At 47.5% G+C, this 19,236-nt stretch overlaps 1 protein-coding gene across 5 annotated transcripts in view; it reads right to left on the bottom strand.

The window, feature by feature from the left end:
• SLC25A19 (solute carrier family 25 member 19) overlaps window positions 1-19,236 on the bottom strand; it is a 117,329-nt gene that overhangs the window by 94,718 nt on the left and 3,375 nt on the right. For 2 of the 5 annotated variants that reach the window (XM_068262989.1, XM_068262990.1), the window contains exon 2: window positions 3,626-3,739. The exons of the other annotated variants lie outside the window; for them this stretch is intronic. The gene's annotated coding sequence lies outside the window, so the exon portion shown is untranslated. The remainder of the gene's footprint in view (window positions 1-3,625; window positions 3,740-19,236) is intronic. 5 annotated transcript variants of the gene reach the window in all.

Raw genomic sequence — 19,236 nt, forward strand, 5'->3', positions numbered from 1 at the left:
CTACTGTAACTGCTGAGATAAGACAGACAGGCTGAACTGAACTTTTTGCCATTCATATTTGCCCATACTAAAAACTGGATATCACAGTGATTTTACAATCACTGACACAAAAGATGTCAGTCTGGCATGAAGTGCAAGGACACAGGGGACAGAGTGAATGCTGCACTAGGTTCATATTACAGCCCTGTAAACCACTCAGCTCTCCCTTCACACTGAATGACCAGCGTCTTGATATGTTAATGAGCCACACTTATCTGAGTATTCCGACATTCCTGTGAATGGAAGGAGCTGGGAAGGGGCTTTGTATCTGCTGCACAGATAGAGGAGGAGGAGAGCTTCTGTGTCCACTGCTGGGAAAGATCGGGTGACCACCAAAAGGAATAGCAATAGAGCCGTACACTCTATTCTATGGTCGGCTCCAGCAAAGTTCCCGAGGTCTGACTCATCTGTGCTAGGAGCTTCCCCCGCCCCTCGCTGCTGATAGGAAGAAGCTGAGGAGGAGGGCGGAGATGTGTCTCTGCACTCAGCGCTGCCTGAATTAAAACTACGAGCAGAGGAAAGTGTCTCTGCTTTAGACTCGGAGGCTAATCAAATCAGCCGGGCGGGAACAGAGACCCAGGTGGGCGCTCCGCCCGGGTAATAGGCTCTGGGGAGAACACTGGTAAACATACATTAAGCATTACACAAAATTAAGCAATTACAGTAAACATACATTAAACATTACACAAAAACATTACATAGAACACATTGAAGAAGAAAGACCAGAGGGGTCTGATCAAGAGCTATGTCGAGCGGAGCTGCCTGCCACAATCTGAGCGGCGCTCACTACTCTGCAGCACTCCAGACCCCCCCCATAAATGAGAGATAGATACAGAGTCCCCTCGTCCCCATGGTTGTGAAAAACAGTCCTCAACTCCTTGACAGTTCTTGGCCCTCCAAGCTCCCAATGCCTAGCTTGCAAATTTAGCCCCTGGCTTACGGGCCTCATCAAAGCAGATGGTACAGATGTCTGGCAGGGGGCATAGATTTGAAGGGGCTGATGGTGATGTTTGCTGTTAAATGACTTGGTGGTGTGATGCAGGCAAGACCTTTGCTTCCCTGGCCGCGGTGGTGGAGTTGTGTGATACAGGCATAGCCCTGCTACCGTGGCCACAGTGGTCAAGTGGTGTGTGGGCGCAGGCCGGACTTTGCTAGCCTGGCTGCATTGTAGGATGAGCTACAGGCAGGACCCTGCTTCCACTGGTGGTGGAGCAGTGTGTTGTGTTCCCATCGGTGGCGGCAGCGGCAGGGAGACAGCCTTACTGACCTGAGCAGATTTGACTCGGCAAGGGTAGCAGTGGCAGCCTGGTCCTCCATGGCTGCGATAGTGGAGCGGCCCCAGTCCAGTATCCTGTGTCGCAAAGGCAGCGGCGGCTCACGTGGCAGGAGTAGCAGCAGCCGGGTCCTCCATGGCTGTGAAAGTGGAGCAGCTCCCAGTCCTGTTAGCTGGGCGTCTTGGGTTGCTGGCAGCGGCGGCTCACGTGGCGTCATTTACTGGAGCAGGAGGCGGCGTGCATGGAGGTCCGCGGCCAACCACGTGGGTGGCGGCCCGATCTTAAACGAGCGGCTTCTCGTGAACGCTGGCGCTCCGGTGACCGGCGCCTGGCCTGCCTGTGTCCCCAGGAGGAGGGGAATCCATCCCGGCAAGAAAATCGGGTGGATCACGCGGGAGAAGGGGGGAAAGAAGAAAAAATGCCGGAGCCCTGTGTGCCACGGCGTCTGCTACAGCGCCATCTTGGTACAATTTAACAGGAAGCTTAAGATAGAAATGGAAAAAAAATCATTATTTCTCAGTTTTTGGCCATTATAGTTTAAAATTAATACATGCTACAGTAATTAAAACCCATGCATTTTATGTGCCCATTTGTCCCGCTTATTACACCATTTAAATTACATCCCGATCACAATTTATGGCGCCGATATTTTATTTAGAAATAAAGGTGCATTTTTTCAATTTGCGTCCATCACTATTTACAAGCTTATAATTTAAAAAAATTTAATAAGATACTCTCTTGACATGTATATTTAAAAAGTTCAGACCCTTAGGTAACTATTTATGTAGTTTTCTTTTTTTTTAATTGTAATTTTTTTTATTTTATTTTTTTTAATACAAAAATGTATTTTGGTAATTTTAGTTTGGGAGGTAAATAGCCAATTTTAGATGTAATATAATGTATTTTTTTATTCAATACAGGTATGTGGGTGCAGTTTACTATTTGGCCACAAGATGGCCACATTCAAAAAATTCCTAGATGCGAACGATGTCGCTTCTAGGAACTAAAATGAAGAGAAGTTTCCTGGGGGCAGAAATACCACGCTCTCTGATGAGAAAGCATCGGTATTTCTGCCGGGGACTTAGATCGGTGAATGGGAATTATATTCCCATTCACTGATTGGGGGGCAGCGGGAGGCAGCGGTAGCGCGCGCGGGCGCGCGCCCGATTGCGCGCACCACACGGCTGCAGCACCACTGCCTATCTGGACGGATATATGCGTCCAGATATGGCGAAGTGGTGTTATCAGCTAAAAAGTGAAAATGAGCTTTACGAACCTGGGGCTTTCTCCAGCCCCTTTGGCAGCCTACTCTGCCACGCCGACCGCTCCCCGCCGCTGTCCGGGTCTCCGTGCTCAGTGTTCAGGCTGACTGCAGGGTCAGCCTTACTGCAGCTGCGCGAAGCGCCGCTGTCAATCATGGCCATGTGGGCAGCAGCGAGCTGTGCAGGCGCAGTAGTTCTGCGGTCGGCCTGAATACCGAGCACGGAGACCCAGACAGCGGCGGGGAGTAGGAATGGCCCAGCCTTGGAAAACTCATGGAGAAGCACATGATCAGCTTGATCAGCTGATAGATTTGTAAGGCTCTGATTTGCTGGTCATGATCATGTATTAAACCAGGAAGTCATCACAAATCAGAGGCTTACACATCTATCTCCAAGGCTGGGCCATCTCTAACGGGGAGCGGCGCGGTCGGCGTGGGACAGAAAGCTGCAAGGGGCTGGAGAAAGCCCCAGATGAGTAAAGCTCATTTTCACTTTTTTAGCTGATAACTCCTTTAAACAATAGTAGAGAATTATATGAACAGGTACTTCCTAAAGTCATTTTATCTAAGACTGTTATAATGGCAGTATTTGTATAGCGTCTTTCTCCTGTCGGACTCAAAGCGCTTGCGAGGTAGCCACTAGAGCGCACTCAGTAGGCAGTAGCAGTGTTAGGGAGTCTTGCCCAAAGAGCTCCTTACTGAATTACTGGTTTACTGAACAGGCAGAGCCGAGATTCGAACCCAGGTCTCCTGTGTCAGAGGCAGAGCCCTTAACCAGTACACCATCCAGCCACAGCATGATCCAGCATGATACATCCCTCACCTACCCCAAACTATGGAAAATATTTATAAGCAAGCCCCATTTTTGCTGGAAGATGAACTACACAGGCTACCTAAATGTAAATCTTAGTGAGACTGCCACCACCCAACCGTGTATGGTTAAGACAATGGGTAGTAGGTACATCCTACCACATATGGATCTAACAGGCAATACCCAATACCCCCTAGCATATATTCCAAACTAAATTCTCTACTTCTCAAAAATGATTACCTTCAGATCACTCTAATCGCAAGACTTCAGTTACATCCATGTGGTGCCACTAGAATGTATAGCATCGCCAACGATGTATGATTTCTTAATACAGTGTATCTTATTTTTTTTTTCCTGTAAACACATGCAATGAAAAATTGTTAACTTTGTTTATATAAGTTTATGTACAATTTGAATTGTTCTTTTGTTTCCTTTTCTCTCAAAATTCATCAAAAACAAAAATTGAAAACAAAATGCATCTCTGTTGTACATAAAAAAATTCAGAGGTATGCTCATGCTTAAGGCTGGTTTCACACCAGGACGTTGCGTTTTAGGGGACGTTATGGTCGCATAACGTGCCCCTAACACAACGCCTGGTGCTCCCTGCTTTGGACGTCAGAGTGAGCCGCGTTGTGCAGCTCACTCTGGCATCCGTGATGCGCACTCTTGGACGCATGCGGCATCACGTGGTCCAGCCGGCCAATCGCCGCACAGAGCGGCCGCTCCAGGAAGTAAACACTGCACGTCACTGAGTGCAGTGAATATTAATTAGCCATGTGCCTGGCCGCTCTCCGCTCCTCCCCAACGTCACTGAGCATGTGCAAACAGTCTAACGCGGCAGTGCCGCTTACAAAGTACTGCATGCAGTACGTAGTCTAATGGCGCAGCGTTACTAAGTAACGCAACGTGGGCACTGTGAACAGCCCATTGATTTTTCATTGCTGTGCGGTGGGGTGCGTTACAGGCTGCTCTAACGTGCACCTGTAACGTCCCACTGTGAAACCAGCCTAAAAGTTAGAATGTCCCAACACATTGTCTGTTTAAGAAGATTCATTGGAACCCTGTATTAGCTGGGTTCTGGGGCACAGATTTGCCCGCTTGCAGAAAATGGCCCTGGCGTTTTCTATATCAGATATAGAAAAGGTAGAGGCTTTTTTCTGCAAGGGAGTAGGGCTACATGCTGGAAACTGGCTAACATGGGGCTCTGGTGAATCTTATTATACAGAAAACATGCTGGGGCATTCACGTTGGGAATTACAGGCTGAGATGGTCAACAGAGTAGAGTGTTGGCTTCCTGGCCAGGAGCTTTGTTTTGTTCCCAAAAGCAGATGTCATCTTAATAGACTTTTAAAATTCCTAAGCTTTAGCAGTGATTAATGCTTTTTATGTTGTATAATTTCAATAATCAAGATCATTATATGCAAATTAGAGTCAGAGTCAAGGGAATCATCAATTGATGAGTTGGAGAATTTTTGTACCGACTCCACAGCCTTGTTTGTGTATCGTCTGCATAACAATGGGAACCTAGGTCATAGTTCTGGACTATTTTGCCCACTGGGAGTACATACCCAGGGCTTCCAGTATGAAGGCAGCATGAATGCGTCGCGACACATGGGTTGGGAACCGCTGCCCTAGATGTATTCTAAGTCCCTCGCCGCAGATCCTGTAGTCCACGTTGTTCTGCTGGCCATCCATGAAGCTTGGCGACTCGCCAGCGGATCAGTGCAGACCAGTATGTGCGCAGGTGCAGTATGTGACCGATGATGTGGCGACTTGCCAACGGGTCTGTGCGGGCGCGCGCAATGGCCTGCACAGGTGCAGTATGTGACCGATGACATGGCCGTGAGCGACTGCACATGGGCAGAAGCGCCAACCCGCCAAGCTTCACAGGCGGCCAGTGGGACAGCGGGGACCACTGAAGCTGTGGCGAGGGACTCAGGAGACACCTAGAGGCTGAAAGAGGCCCCAGGTAAGTAAAAATTGCTTTTTAATCTCATCTCCTGAGTCCTTTAAGAAAGTGGCTCTGGATTAGAAAAGTGGGTGCCCAGGCACAATTGTTTTGACCTGCCACATAGCAAGGACTGAAAACAGCACCCCTTAGGCCACAGTAATTCTTCCAATTGCTGTATTAATATTCTATGATCCACAGTATCAAAAGCTGCAGACAAGTCAAAAAGAATCATATGGCACCGATCCCTTAAAGTGGTGTGTGTGTGTGTGTGTGTGTGTGTGTGTGTGTGTGTGTGGTGTGTGTGTGTGGTGTGTGTGTGTGGTGTGTGTGTGGTGTGTGTGTGGTGTGTGTGTGTGGTGTGTGTGTGTGGTGTGTGTGTGTGGTGTGTGTGTGGTGTGTGTGTGGTGTGTGTGTGGTGTGTGTGTGTGGTGTGTGTGTGGTGTGTGTGTGGTGTGTGTGTGGTGTGTGTGTGGTGTGTGTGTGGTGTGTGTGTGGTGTGTGTGTGGTGTGTGTGTGGTGTGTGTGGTGTGTGTGTGGTGTGTGTGTGGTGTGTGTGTGGTGTGTGTGGTGTGTGTGTGTGTGTTTTTCACCCAGTGCCTGAAAGAATGCACACAAAGCTTACTGCAGGATACCCCTTTAACATTCCAGTTTTGCTTTAAAAGCGGGATTGTCACCATAAAAATTTAATTTCAACAGCAACTGCTCTGAGTGTATTAAAAGATGTGATAAAGATGCTAATCATGCACTCAAAACTTTCAAAACTTTTTCTGCTGCTATGGTTTAGAGTGATCACATACCTTAGGAGCACTGGCCCTTTAATAGCCATTGCCAAAAAGTTGCATGCTGGGGGTTCGTTTTATCTAGTATATATTTCTCCTCTTCCCTTTATTTCCCTGCCTAGCTGAAACACAATCCTCTGCTCTGTTGTATTTACAAGCAAGGCTGAGAAGGTCCAGCGATTGGAGGAGAAAAGAAAAAGTCTTAAGCGAAGAAATTACATCAGTATTAAAGTGAACCTAAAGTGAACAAAAAAAATTAGATTAACTCACCTGGGGCTTCCCTCAGCCCCCTGCAGACGATCGGCGCTTTAGCAGCCCCGCTCAGATGCTTCTGCACCCGCCGAACACTTCCGGTTTGGCCGTCACCGGCCGACAGGAATGGGAACGCGACCTCCTGGCCGCAATAGCAGCATAGAGGGCGATATACAGGCTGGGAACGCGAAGAATCACTCGCGTTCCCATGCCTGTCGGCCGGTGACGGCCAAACCGGAAGTGTTCGCCGGCGTGTGCAGAAGCATCTGAGCAGGGCTGCGAGGGCACCGATCGACTGCAGGGGGCTGAGGGAAGCCCCAGGTGAGTTAATCTCATTTTTTTTGTTCACTTTAGGTTCACTTAAAGCCTCAAACTGTGAGCAAAAGACATGGTCCCCACCAGGAACATAATTCTCTTAACCACTTGCCGATAGCACACTCATACCGTGCGGCGGCAAAGTGGCAGCTGGAGGACCAGCGACGCAGATGTGCGTCGCCAGGTTTCCGCTGATTAATCAGCGATCGCGCGGCTCCAGCCGCGCGATCGCTGTGTCACGTGGTGCCGCCCCCTTGTGACTACAACCCGCCGGCCAATCCGCAGCGCCGGCGAGTTGTAACTTTTCAAACTGGCCACTTAAACACATATAATACAGTTTGTTTACCTAACAAACTGTATTATACTGCCTGCCTCCCCGCTGGTGGTCACACTTAGCGATCGACCACCGGCGAGGAGAGCAGGCACAGTGAGTGTCACACCACACACCTTAGAAGCCCCACAGACACCCCCCCCCCCCGATCACCCGCAGCACCCATCAGACCTTCCCCCTGTACACCCCTGCAGACCATAGTTTACAGATAACCAGCCCCCATATCACCCATCAATTCATCCCTGTCACTCCTATCAATCAGATCAGACCCCCAACTACCCCTTAGGGTTATCTGATCACCCCCCACCCCTTCAGATCTAACCTCCCCCCCCCCCCCCCCTGTATACTGCATCTCTCTATCTCCCTCTAATAGCCCACTGATCAGCTGTCAATCACCTATCAGTCACCTGTCAATCATCCCTTGTCACCACCTGCCACTGCCCCACATCAGATCAGACCCCCAACTGCCCCTTAGGGACTTCTGATCACCCACCCACCCTTTCAGATCCCCCCCCCCCCCCCTATCACATCAGCAGGCCATTGTTTACATCTGTTCTTCCCTGTAACACCCACTTATCACCCGTCAATAACCCATCTATCACCCTCTGTCACTCCTATCTATCAGATTAGACCCCCAACTACCCCTTAAGGTAGCCATACACTGGTCGATTTGCCATCAGCTTCGACCAACAGATAGATCCCTCTCTGATCGAATATGATCAGAGAGGGATCGTATGGCTACCTTTACTGCAAACAGATTGTGAACCGATTTCAGCCTGAAACCGTTCACAATCTGTTATGGTGGTGCTGCCGCCGCTCCCCCCGCACGCATACATTACCTGCTCCGCCGGCGCGACTCCAGTCCCCAGGTCTCCGCTGTCTTCTCGGCTCTGGTCTCCAGGTCCAGCATGCTTTACTTCTTCCTGCCCGGCAGGAAGTTTAAACAGTAGAGCGCCCTCTACTGTTTAAACTTCCTGCCGGGCAGGAGGAACTGAAGCATGCCGGAGACCAGCGCGGACACGGAGCAGCGGTGACCGGGCGTAGTCGCGCCGGCGGAGCAGGTAATGTATGCAGGCTCTATTGCGTCGGTCGTCGGGCACTCGAACTCCGCTAGCGACGCGCTCCCTACCCGCGGGCGATCGACGGTAATTTTCCGCACGGAGCGATCGGATGAAATGGATCGAAATTCGGCGTGTAGCGCGAACGATTGGCAGCAGATTCGATCCCAGTGATCGAATCTGCTGTCGAAACGGCGGCAAATCGGGCCAGTGTATGGCCAGCTTTAGGGGTATCTGATCACCCCCCCCCCCATCCCTTCCTAGTGCATTGCTTGCGTATATTCTCCCCCCTGCCATTTTGTATCTTATCTCCTGTCTGTAAGGCTTGATTGTGCTTTGTTTGGCTACAATTGTCTCAATTGCACTGTGATTGGCATCGATCGTGTGGTTGGCTTCGATTGTCACGTAATTGGTTTTTCGATTGTCGCGTGATTGGCATCAATAGCCCGTGATTGGTTTTGATTGTGCCAATTGCCCTCTGATTGGCTGTTTTGCCCTGTGATTAGCATCGATTGTCGTGTGATTGGCTTCGATTGGATTGTCACGTAATTGGTTTTTGATTGTCGCGTTATTGGATTCAATTGCGCCGATTGCTGTAATTGTGTTGTAATTGCCTCGTGATTGTTTTTGATTATTTGTGATTGCTCTCTGATCCCCAACCCCCCCCCCCCCTCACCATCCTAGTAATCTAAAAACAGTGATCAGTGAAAACTGTCACTTTTTATAGTATCACTAGTGATAACAGTTAGGCCAGTTAGCTAGGCAAAAGGGTTGTTAGTGTCAGTTAGTGCTCAGCCCACTGCACCACAGTCACTAATTAGCGTCATCACTGTCGCTAATCAGCATTGGTACTATATAGTATCTGTAAGTGATCATTAGTGATCACCGTCAGATCTATATTAGGGTCACTAGGATCCACAAAAAAACGCAGTGTTTGCCCGATCAGACCTGATCGTTCGCCTGCACTGCGTTCAGCCCGCCCCACCGCAGTGACAGAAAATTTTTTTTTCTGATCACTGCAAAAAACACTGTACACTAGCTGTGGCACTGTAAACATCAGTTTTGATTTTTTTCGATCAAAACTCAGTTACCGCAGCTTTCTACCTCTCAAGTACTCCCTTTCGCTAGGTAGGTGCTCTTTTTCCTGGGTAGTCTCAGATGAATACCTCCTAAATTTAGCAGGCCACCATGGCAAAAAAGAGGTTTTCCAATGAAGACATCTACAGGTGCATGGACCAGTCGGATGAGGATGATTGGGTCGACTTATTCAACGAATCTTCTGGTTCAGAGTACGATCCTGTAGACAGCAGTGGCTCTCTGACCTATAGTTCCGATGACGAGGTTGAAGTCCCGGCTAGAGCCAGGCGTACCACACCCCATGTCACTGGACTGCAGGTGGCGGAAGATCAGTCTCAAGGGCAGCAGAGTGGTGCTGGCGCTGATCTGATTTTTCTTGGTGAGGCATGCACCAGTAGCGCAGCATCTCCTGGACCTATCAACACCAGTACTACCGTAGAAGACCCTGGTGAAGTGGCGAACACCAGCCTGGTAGTAGAAACTGGTTCCGTGGTACGTGCATTAAGACCCGATTCGCAGCCACCAAGTAGACGGGCCCGTACTCCCATTGGTTTTCCAGAGGTGCTGGCAAACCCTGATTGGCATTCCCCTGATCCCGCCGCACCCGTACTGCCCCCTTTCACCGCCCAGTCTGGAGTCCAGGTGGAGACGGTTGAACTAGGATCGGCCCTAGACTTTTTTGAACTGTTCCTCACCCAGGATCTCCTTGACTTAATTGTGGCTGAGACCAACCGTTATGCCACACAATTTATAACCGCCAATCCGAAAAGCTGCCGCCCAGCCTTTTCGGTGGAAACCACTCCAAGTTTCCGAACTTAAAATGTTTTGGGGCCTTCTCCTCAACATGGGTATTACCAAAAAAAATGTATTGCGCTCTTATTGGTCTACACGCCCAATACATAACATGCCCATGTTCTCTGCTGCCATGTCCAGGTCGCGATTTGAGATCATCCTGCGCTTCCTGCATTTCAATGACAACAAAACCTGTCATGCAAGAGACCACCCAGCTTATGATCGGCTCCACAAAATTCGTCCCCTGATAGACCACCTGTCATCCACATTTGCAGATGCTTATACCTCTGAACAGAACATCTGTGTAGACGAGTCCCTCGTACATTTTACCGGGCGCCTTGGCATCAAACAGTACATCCCAAGCAAGCGCGCCTAGTATGGGGTGAAACTGTATAAGCTCTGTGATAGGGCCACAGGTTATACATCTTGTTTTAGGGTCTATGAGGGAAAAGACTCAAAATTGGAGCCGGTCGGATATCCTGACTACCTGGGGAGCAGTGGAAAAATTGTGTGGGACTTGGCGTCACCCTTGTTCCATATGGGGTACCATATTTATGTGGACAACTTTTACACAAGTGTGGCCCTCTATCAGCACCTAAAGTTAGAAGGAATCCGATGCTGTGGCACCGTGCGACCTAGTCGCCGGGGCTTCCCCCAACGGCTCGTTAACACCAGACTTCAACGAGGGGAGAGGGCCACCTTGTGTACCGATGACTTGCTCTCGGTGAAATGAAAGGACAAGAGGGACGTTTACCTTCTGTCTACCATTCACACAGACACGACAGTACAAATTACACGGGCAACAGAGGTCATTGAAAAGCCCCTCGCCGTCCACGACTATAATGCCAACATGGGAGGGGTGGACTTCAATGACCAGATGTTAGGGCCCTATTTAATTTACCGGAAAACCAGACGCTAGTATAAGAAAGTGTCTGTGTATTTAATTCAATTGGCGATGTACAACAGCTTTGTTCTCTACAGTAAGGCTGGGAGAACTGGATCTTTCCTTCAATTCCAGGAAGAGATCGTTTCGGCACTCCTGTATCCAGGAGATGCCAGAGCACAACCCCCAAATGCAACTAGCCGGCTGCATGGAAGGCATTACGCCTACCCGATTCCTAGCACCCCAACTCAACGCAACCCCAGAAAAATATGTCGTGTCTGCAGCAAGGCTGGAATAAGGCGTGGCACCCCCGTTTACTGTCCCTCCTGTCCTGACCAGCCTGGCCTATGCCTAGGGGAGTGTTATGAGAGGTACCACGAGAAGGCACACTTTTAGAACCTAGGGAACTACAGACACAGCAGTAGGCACACAAGGGTCTCTCGGTGCTATTTTACACTGGCGCGATGCGTTAGGGCAAATTGCCTAGCAAAAGTCACACTTTGCAGTCCCCCCCCTACACCGGAAGTGCTTGACTTAACACTAGTGCATGCCTACGTTACAGCGTGGCTTCTGCGGCAATTTGGGTCGGCCCGGAAGTCATGTTAGTTTACGGCAATGCAGTTAATTACTAGGCCGAATGCTAGGCCTGAACGATTTATCGTTTTAATATCAAAATCGCGGAAATGACGATTCCGTGATCGCCACAGTGGCGAGTTTTGCCGATACTCCGCCGGACCTGTGCCCTCCCGCTGTGCGCAGCTCTGTGTGTAAATCAGCAGCGGCTCTCACTCCCCGCGGCAGCTTATCTTTCCTTCTGGCTTTTGCCTAGTTCCCCCTCCTATGTCATCAGCCCTGCTGCGAGAGCGGCTCAGGCTCTCGCTAATGTGACACTTTCCTCGGCAGATTGTTTAATTTTGCAGGCCACTGGGAGAGACAAAGGCTATTTAGCTAATGTCTGGCCGAGTTTTCCTCCCTCCTTATTCAACAGTTCCCATGCAAGCAGGGAGCAGAGAAGGAATTCCCTCCCCCTTCATTGCCGAAGTACAGGAGAAGAGAGCATGTGGATGGAGCTGCATAGCATGGGGGAGATTGAGTAAGCAAGACTGTGTGTGTATCATTGAGTGCTGGAGAAGTTTGATTGTGTGTGTGCGCATATTAGTGTGTGCTGCAGGATGTGTGTATCAGTGAGTGCTGGATAAGTGTGTATGTGTGCATATCAGTGTGTGCTGCAGGATCATCTGTGTGTATCAGTGAGTGCTGCAAGATGGAGTGTGTGTGTGTGTGTGTGTGTGTGTGTGTGTGTGTGTGTGTGTGTGTGTGTGTGTGTGTGTGTGTGTGTGTGTGTGTGTGTGTGTGTGTGTGTGTGTGTGTGTGTGTGTGTGTGTGTGTGTGTGTGTGTGTGTGTGTGTGTGTGTGTGTGTGTGTGTATAGATGTGTGTGTATAGATGTGTGTGTATAGATGTGTGTGTATAGATGTGTGTGTATAGATGTGTGTGTAAGTGCTGAGTGCGAGAACGATGTGCATCAGCGCAACCCCCCCCCCCCCCCCCACGGCTTACCTTTACGCTACCTATCCCACACCTGACATTAACCGTCCCCACCGCCTCTGTGACATGACTTTTATCCCAAGCACACACCCCCAGCATAGTAATATGTACTGCATGGGGAATCAAGGGACAGTGGCATGATAACTCCCCACCTCCTCGACTTGGTCTAATTTTTTTTAATTTTGACCTACTGTCTATTTGTTTGGGCTTAGGATTTATCACAGCTCTGCTCCGCTTCCTTTGCGCAGACGAAGAGACACATGCTTAAGCTCAATTTTGCAGAAAATTGTGAATCGAAATCGCAATTTCTGACAGAAATCGTGCAATTCAATCTTTTCCTAAAATCGTTCAGGCCTACCGAATGCTACTCTTGTGGTATTCCCTGAAGGTCTGTTTTGGGAGAGACCGACCGGATAGGCCAGTATGCAGTGTGAACCCAAACATCAGGTTTTGAGAGATCCAAATACACTGGCCTGCCAGAAACCTCTCCTTTCACTTGGGACAGAATGCATAATGTACTTCGCCACATATCTGTGCGATTTGCACATTGACCCATGGGGGAGGAGAAGTTTATCCTCAGATCTCAAGTAAACCCCCCCCCCCCCCCCCCCCAAAAAAAAAAACAGGTAGGCAAAAAAGTTAATATTTGGTTACCAATGTTATTGTTTGGTTTGAACATATTTAAAAACTCCTCCTCCTCCTCCCAGAGGCATTGCGCTTCTGTCAGGTTACACAAAATCGGTGCATGCAGCGCTGTAGGACGAGATTTCTCCTCCACAGTAAAAAAAGATACGTTTGCCGAGGCATATGGGTCGAGGAGTGGTGTTGGGGTTCATATGCTTTGGCAAGCACTTTGTATCAAAAGAACTCAATCAATGACTTCTCCATTCACATCGATCGATATGGATGAATAAATCAGGTTTGCCTGGGCATACGAGCTGGTGGGTTTGGATTTTTGGGGTGGCAGCTCCTATGTCCAGGCGGACGCCTTCCACTTTCTTTTCTTTCTTTTTTTTCACATTTTTTGGCAGATATTTGTTCATCCACATTGATTGATGCGAATGAAGGGATGTTTGCCGTTCATTTTTTCCTTTCAGCCCAGAATGCACTACCTGTATGCCCAATATAAGGAGTATAGCAGAAATACTGGCAATACATGTAATGATTGCAGAGACCCTAAAATGCCAGGACAGACCCCACAAATGACCCCATTTTGGAAAGAGGACACCCCAAAGTATTCCGTGAGGTGCATGGTGAGTTCATAGAAGATTTTGTTTTTTGTCACAAGTTAGCATAAATTGTTGTTTTTTGTTTTTTTTTCACAAAGTATCCTTTTCTGCTGACTTGTGACAAAAAATAAATGTTTTTATAAACTCACCATGCCCCTCATGGAATACTTTGTGGTGTCTTATTTCCAAAATGGGGTCATTTGGTGGGGTTTGTTAAAGGGGAACTGAAGAGAGAGGTATATGGAGACTGTCATGTTTATTTCCTTTTAGACAATACCAGTTGCCTGGCAGCCCTGCTGATCCTCTGCCTCTAATACTATTAGCCATAGCCCCTGAACAAGTATGCAGCAGATCAGGTGTTTCAGTGGTTCAGACTTATAAGTCTGATCTGACAAGACTAGCTGCATGCTTGTTTCTGGTTTTAATCAGATACTACTGCAGATAAATAGACCAGCAGGGCTGCCAGGCAACTGGTATTGATTAAAAGGAAATAAACATGACAGCCTCCATATACCTCTCTCTTCAGTTCCCCTTTAACTGTCCTGTCATGTAAGGGGGGGGGGCTAAATTGTGAGCACCACTGTAAAGCAGGGCTGTGGAGTCGGTCCAAAAATCCACCGACTGACTCCTCAGTTTAGGATTCCGCTGATTCCGACTCCTCTAATTTGCATAATACAATTTTGTTGATTAACAGTATGTAACGTGAAATTCATCTCTTAACTGCCAACGCTTAGGAATTTTACAAGACAACTGAAGTGAGAAGGATATGGAGACTGCCATGTTTATTCCCTTTAGACTAAAACTAGTCTTTGGTAAGAGTACTTGTAAAAGGTACAAACCGGAGCAAAGAACATCTATCAGGCCCTAGGCAATGTGACTGTGGGTACATGTAAGAGTGATGTGCAGGTACTCTGCAGGTGAATGAGGAGATTTTTCCTCTATTGCACATTCTTCATGCACAATCTGAACAAGGTTTATAGGTGACAGACAACACCTCTGTGTTCAATGTGCACAACATTCTCAGTGGATTCCCTGCAGCTCTGTGGGGAGTGCATATGTAGAGTATAGTACTGTGTAACAAAGTAAACCTGAGACAGATGAAATTAAAGTTTTATACATACCTGGGGCTTCCTCCAGCCCCCTTCAGGCTAATCAGTCCCTCGCAGTCCTCCTCCGCCACCTGGATCATCTGCTATGAGTCCAGGTACTTGAGCCAGTCTGGCGTAGTGCGCATGCACACACTCCGCCGCCGGGAGCGTACTACACCTGCGCAGCACTATTGCGCAGGTGCAGAATGCTCCTGGCTGTGGAAACGGCACGTAGCCGGACTGCACTGACTGGCTGAATTACCGGGACTCATAGCAGAAGTTCCAGGTGGTGAAGGAGGACAGCGAGGGACTGATTAGCCTGAAGGGGGTTGGAAGAAGCCCCAGGTATGTATAACACTTTTCTTTTCATCCGTCTCAGGTACCCTTTAATTTGTAGTCACCAAACCAAATTTTAACAACATATCAAATTATTTGATTTCATGAGCAAAGAGAGTGCATACATTTGCATAAACCAGCAATGCAGAATTATTTCCATCTCACTGACCATCTCTATTAGTGACATGGCTAAACATCAGGCTTTATTCTTACAGCATAGACGTTATTTAGTATATATAAGAGATTCCTGTGTACTATTCAAATTAGAGGAGTCGGAGTCGAGGAGTCGGAGGTCGGTGGAATCCTAAACTGAGGAGTCGGAGGATTTTTGGACCGACTCCACAGCCCTGGTTTATAGAAGATTTTATTTTTTGTCACAAGTTACCGGAAAATGACACTTGGTAAAAAAAAAAAAAAAAAAAAAAAAAAAAAAAAAACATTTTCCGCTAACTTGTGACAAAAAGTAAAATCTTCTATGAACTCACCATACTAATGCTAAAGGTACTCATTGGACTCTGGGCCCCCTAGCGCAGTTAGGGTGCAAAAAAGTGCCACACATGTGGTATAGCCGTACTCAGGAGAAGTAGTACAATGTGTTTTGGGGTGTATTTTTACACATACCCATATTGGGTGGGAGAAATATCTCTGTAAATGGACAATTGTGTGTAAAGAAATCAAAAAATTGTCATTTACAGAGAGATTTCAATATGGGTATGTGTAAAAATACACCACAAAACACATTGTACTACTTCTCCCGAGTACGGCGATACCACATGTGTGGCACTTTTTTGCACCCTAAGTGTGCTAAGGGGCCCAAAGTCCAATGAGTACCTTTAGCATTTCACAGGTCATTTTGAAACATTTGGTTTCAAGACTACTCCTCACGGTTTAGGGCCCCTAAAATGCCAGAGCAGTATAGGAACCCCACAAATGACCCCATTTTAGAAAGAAGACACCCCAAGGTACTCCATTAGGAGTATGGTGAGTTCATAGAAGATTTTACTTTTTGTCACAAGTTAGCGGAAAATGATTTTTATTGGGTTTTTTTTTACCAAGTGTCATTTTCCGCTAACTTGTGACAAAAAATAAAATCTTCTATGAACTCACCATACTCCTAACGGAATACCTTGGGATGTCCTCTTTGTAAAATGGGGTCATTTGTGGGGTTCCTATACTGCTCTGGCATTTTAGGGGCCCTAAACCGTGAGGAGTAGTCTTGAAACCAAATGTCGCAAAATGACCTGTGAAATGCTAAAGGTACTCATTGGACTCTGGGCCCCTTAGCGCAGTTAGAATGCAAAAAATTGCCACACATGTGGTATTGCCGTACTCAGGAGAAGTAGTACAATGTGTTTTGGGGTGTATTTTTATACATACCCATGCTGGGTGGGAGAAATCTCTCTGTAAATGGACAAATGTGTGTAAAAAAAATAAAAAAAAATTGTCATTTACAGAGATATTTCTCCCACCCAGCATGGGTATGTATAAAAATACACCCCAAAACACATTGTACTACTTCTCCAGAGTATGGCGATACCATATGTGTGACACTTTTTTGCAGCCAAACTGCGCTAAGGGGCCCACAGTGCAATGACTATACTGCAATGACTATACGGCTTTACAGGGGTGCTTACAATTCAGCACCCCCCAAAATGCCAGGACAGTAAACACACCCCACAAATGACCCCATTTTGAAAAATAGACACTTCAAGGTATTCATTGAGGGGCATGTTGAGTCCATGGCAGATTTCATTTTTTTTTTTTGTTACAAGTTAGCAGAAATGGAAACCTTTTTTTTTTTTGTCACGAAGTGTCATTTTCCGCTAACTTGTGACAAAAAATAAAATCTTCTATGAACTCACCATGCCTCTCAGTGAATACTTTGGGATATCTTCTTTCCAAAATGGGGTTATTTGTAGGGTATTTATACTATCCTGGAATTTTTGCACCTCATGAAACATGACAGGTAGTCAGAAAAGTCACTTTTGGCACCATAGTTTGTAAACGCTATAACTTTTACCCAATCAAATAAATATACACTGAATGTTTTTTTTTATCAAAGACATGTAGCAGAATAACTTTCGCGCTCAAATGTATAGGAAATTTTACTTTATTTGAAAAATGTCAGCACAGAAAGTTAAAAAAGTCCGCATGTGTTTCTTTGTAGCGTTTAATGGTTTTTGAGACTGCACTTGGGGACACTTTTAGTTTTCCCAATTTTCGGGCTGACTGACCTTCATTTCTTAAAAACAATAAGTTTTAAATCAGGATAATACCATTTATTGGCTAACTAAAAATAAATAAAAATAAGCAAGCTTTCGGCCTTGCAGCCTTCGTCGGGCTTACATCCTGTACGAAGGCTGCAAGGCCGAAAGCTTGCTTATTTTTATTCATTTTTAGTTCGCCAATAAATGGTATCATCCTGATTTAAAGAGAAACTGAAGCGAGAATAAATCTCGCTTCAAACCTCATAGATAGCAGGGGCATGTGTGCCCCTGCTAAAACGCCGCTATCCCGCGGCTTAACGGGGGTCCCTTCACCCCCAAATCCCATCCGTGCAGCCGGGGAGCGATTCCGCATTGGGGCAGGGCTAACCGCCGCAGCCCTGCCTCATGCGCGTCTATCAGACGTGTACCTCCGCCTCTCCCCCGCCCCTCTCAGTCTTCCTTCACTGAGAGGGGCGGGGGAGAGGCGGCGATGCGCGTCTGATAGATGCGACTAGAGGCAGGGCTGCAGCCGTTAGCCCTGCCTCCAGGAAGAAAAAATTCACGACCAAGTGTACGACCAAATTTTCCGGGGGTGGGTTTGGGGGTGAAGGGACCCCCGTTTAGCCGCGGGATAACGGCATTTTAGCAGGGGCACACATGCCCCTGCTAACTATGAGCTCTGAAGCGAGATTTATTCTCGCTTCAGAGTCTCTTTAAAACGTCTTGCTTTTACTGATGGCTAACACGGTACAATACCCTACTGCTACTCATTTCTTAACCTCCCTGGCGGTAAGCCCGAGCTGAGTTCGGGCTATGCCGCGCAGGAGGATTTCTCCGGCTCTACTGGGGCGATTCGCCCCATTCAAAGTGCTGTGCGCGCAGCCAGCACTTTGCTAGCCGCGCGCACAGCTTGATCGCCGCCGCTCTGCGGCGATCGCCCGCACGCAGCGGCGCAAGAGGGCCCCCCGCCAGAGCCCTGCGCTGCCCTGACCAATGAGTTCCAGGCAGCGCTATGGGCTGGATCGGGTGCACCTGACGTCAGCACGTCGGCTGACGTCATCCCGATCGTCGCCATGGCGACAGGAGAAGCCAAACAGGCGACGATCGCACTAGAGGGACACATGTGCCCTCTAGTGGTGTTTCATGTAGCTACCACTCTGGTAGCTTTACATGAAACAAAAAAATTAACCGCCAGGGAGGTTAAAGTAATGACGGGCACTCTTTTTTCTTTACTTAGCTCACGTGTCGAACTCCAGGCCTGGAGGGCCAGATCCATGCCAGTGTTTAGGATGGACTGAGAAAGAGATGAATGTGTTCTACCTGATGGACCACACTTTTCCTGATTCGGACTCATCAATTAATTCAAGCTGTGTCAAAAATGTGTGAGGATCTCTGCCCTCGTAGGACCGGTTTGACATCCCTAACTTAGCTGCTTTTTTCTTGCCAAAATACAAATTCTAACAGTCTATTCAGTAGGACTATCAGCTGTGTATCCACCTGACTTCTCCACAACGCAACTGATGGTCCCAACCCCATTTATAAGGCAAGAAATCCCACATATTAAACCTGACAGGGTACACCTGTGAAGTGAAAACCATTTTAGGTGACTACCTCTTGAAGCTCATCAAGAGAATGTCAAGAGTGTGCAAAGCAGTAATCAAAGCAAAAGGTGGCTACTTTGAGGAACCTAGAATATGACATATTTTCAGTTGTTTCACACTTTTTGGTTATGTACTATACTTCCACATGTGTTAATTCATAGTCTGGATGCCTTCCGTGTGAATCTACAATGTTCATAGTCATGAAAATAAAGAAAACTCTTGAATGAGAAGGTGTGTCAAAACCTTTGGTCTGTACTGTATAATTCCACATTGTATTATAATTTGAGGAAAATTTAGGAACAGCATGACCGCAGGTGTTCGTGGCTAACAGTGAATGAAATGCCAAGGTCAATACACCTTTGAAGAAGTTAATGATTCTTCTAGCTGGCCCACAACCTGAGATAT

Source organism: Hyperolius riggenbachi, chromosome 12 (assembly GCF_040937935.1).
Source record: "Hyperolius riggenbachi isolate aHypRig1 chromosome 12, aHypRig1.pri, whole genome shotgun sequence".
NCBI lineage: Eukaryota > Metazoa > Chordata > Amphibia > Anura > Hyperoliidae > Hyperolius > Hyperolius riggenbachi.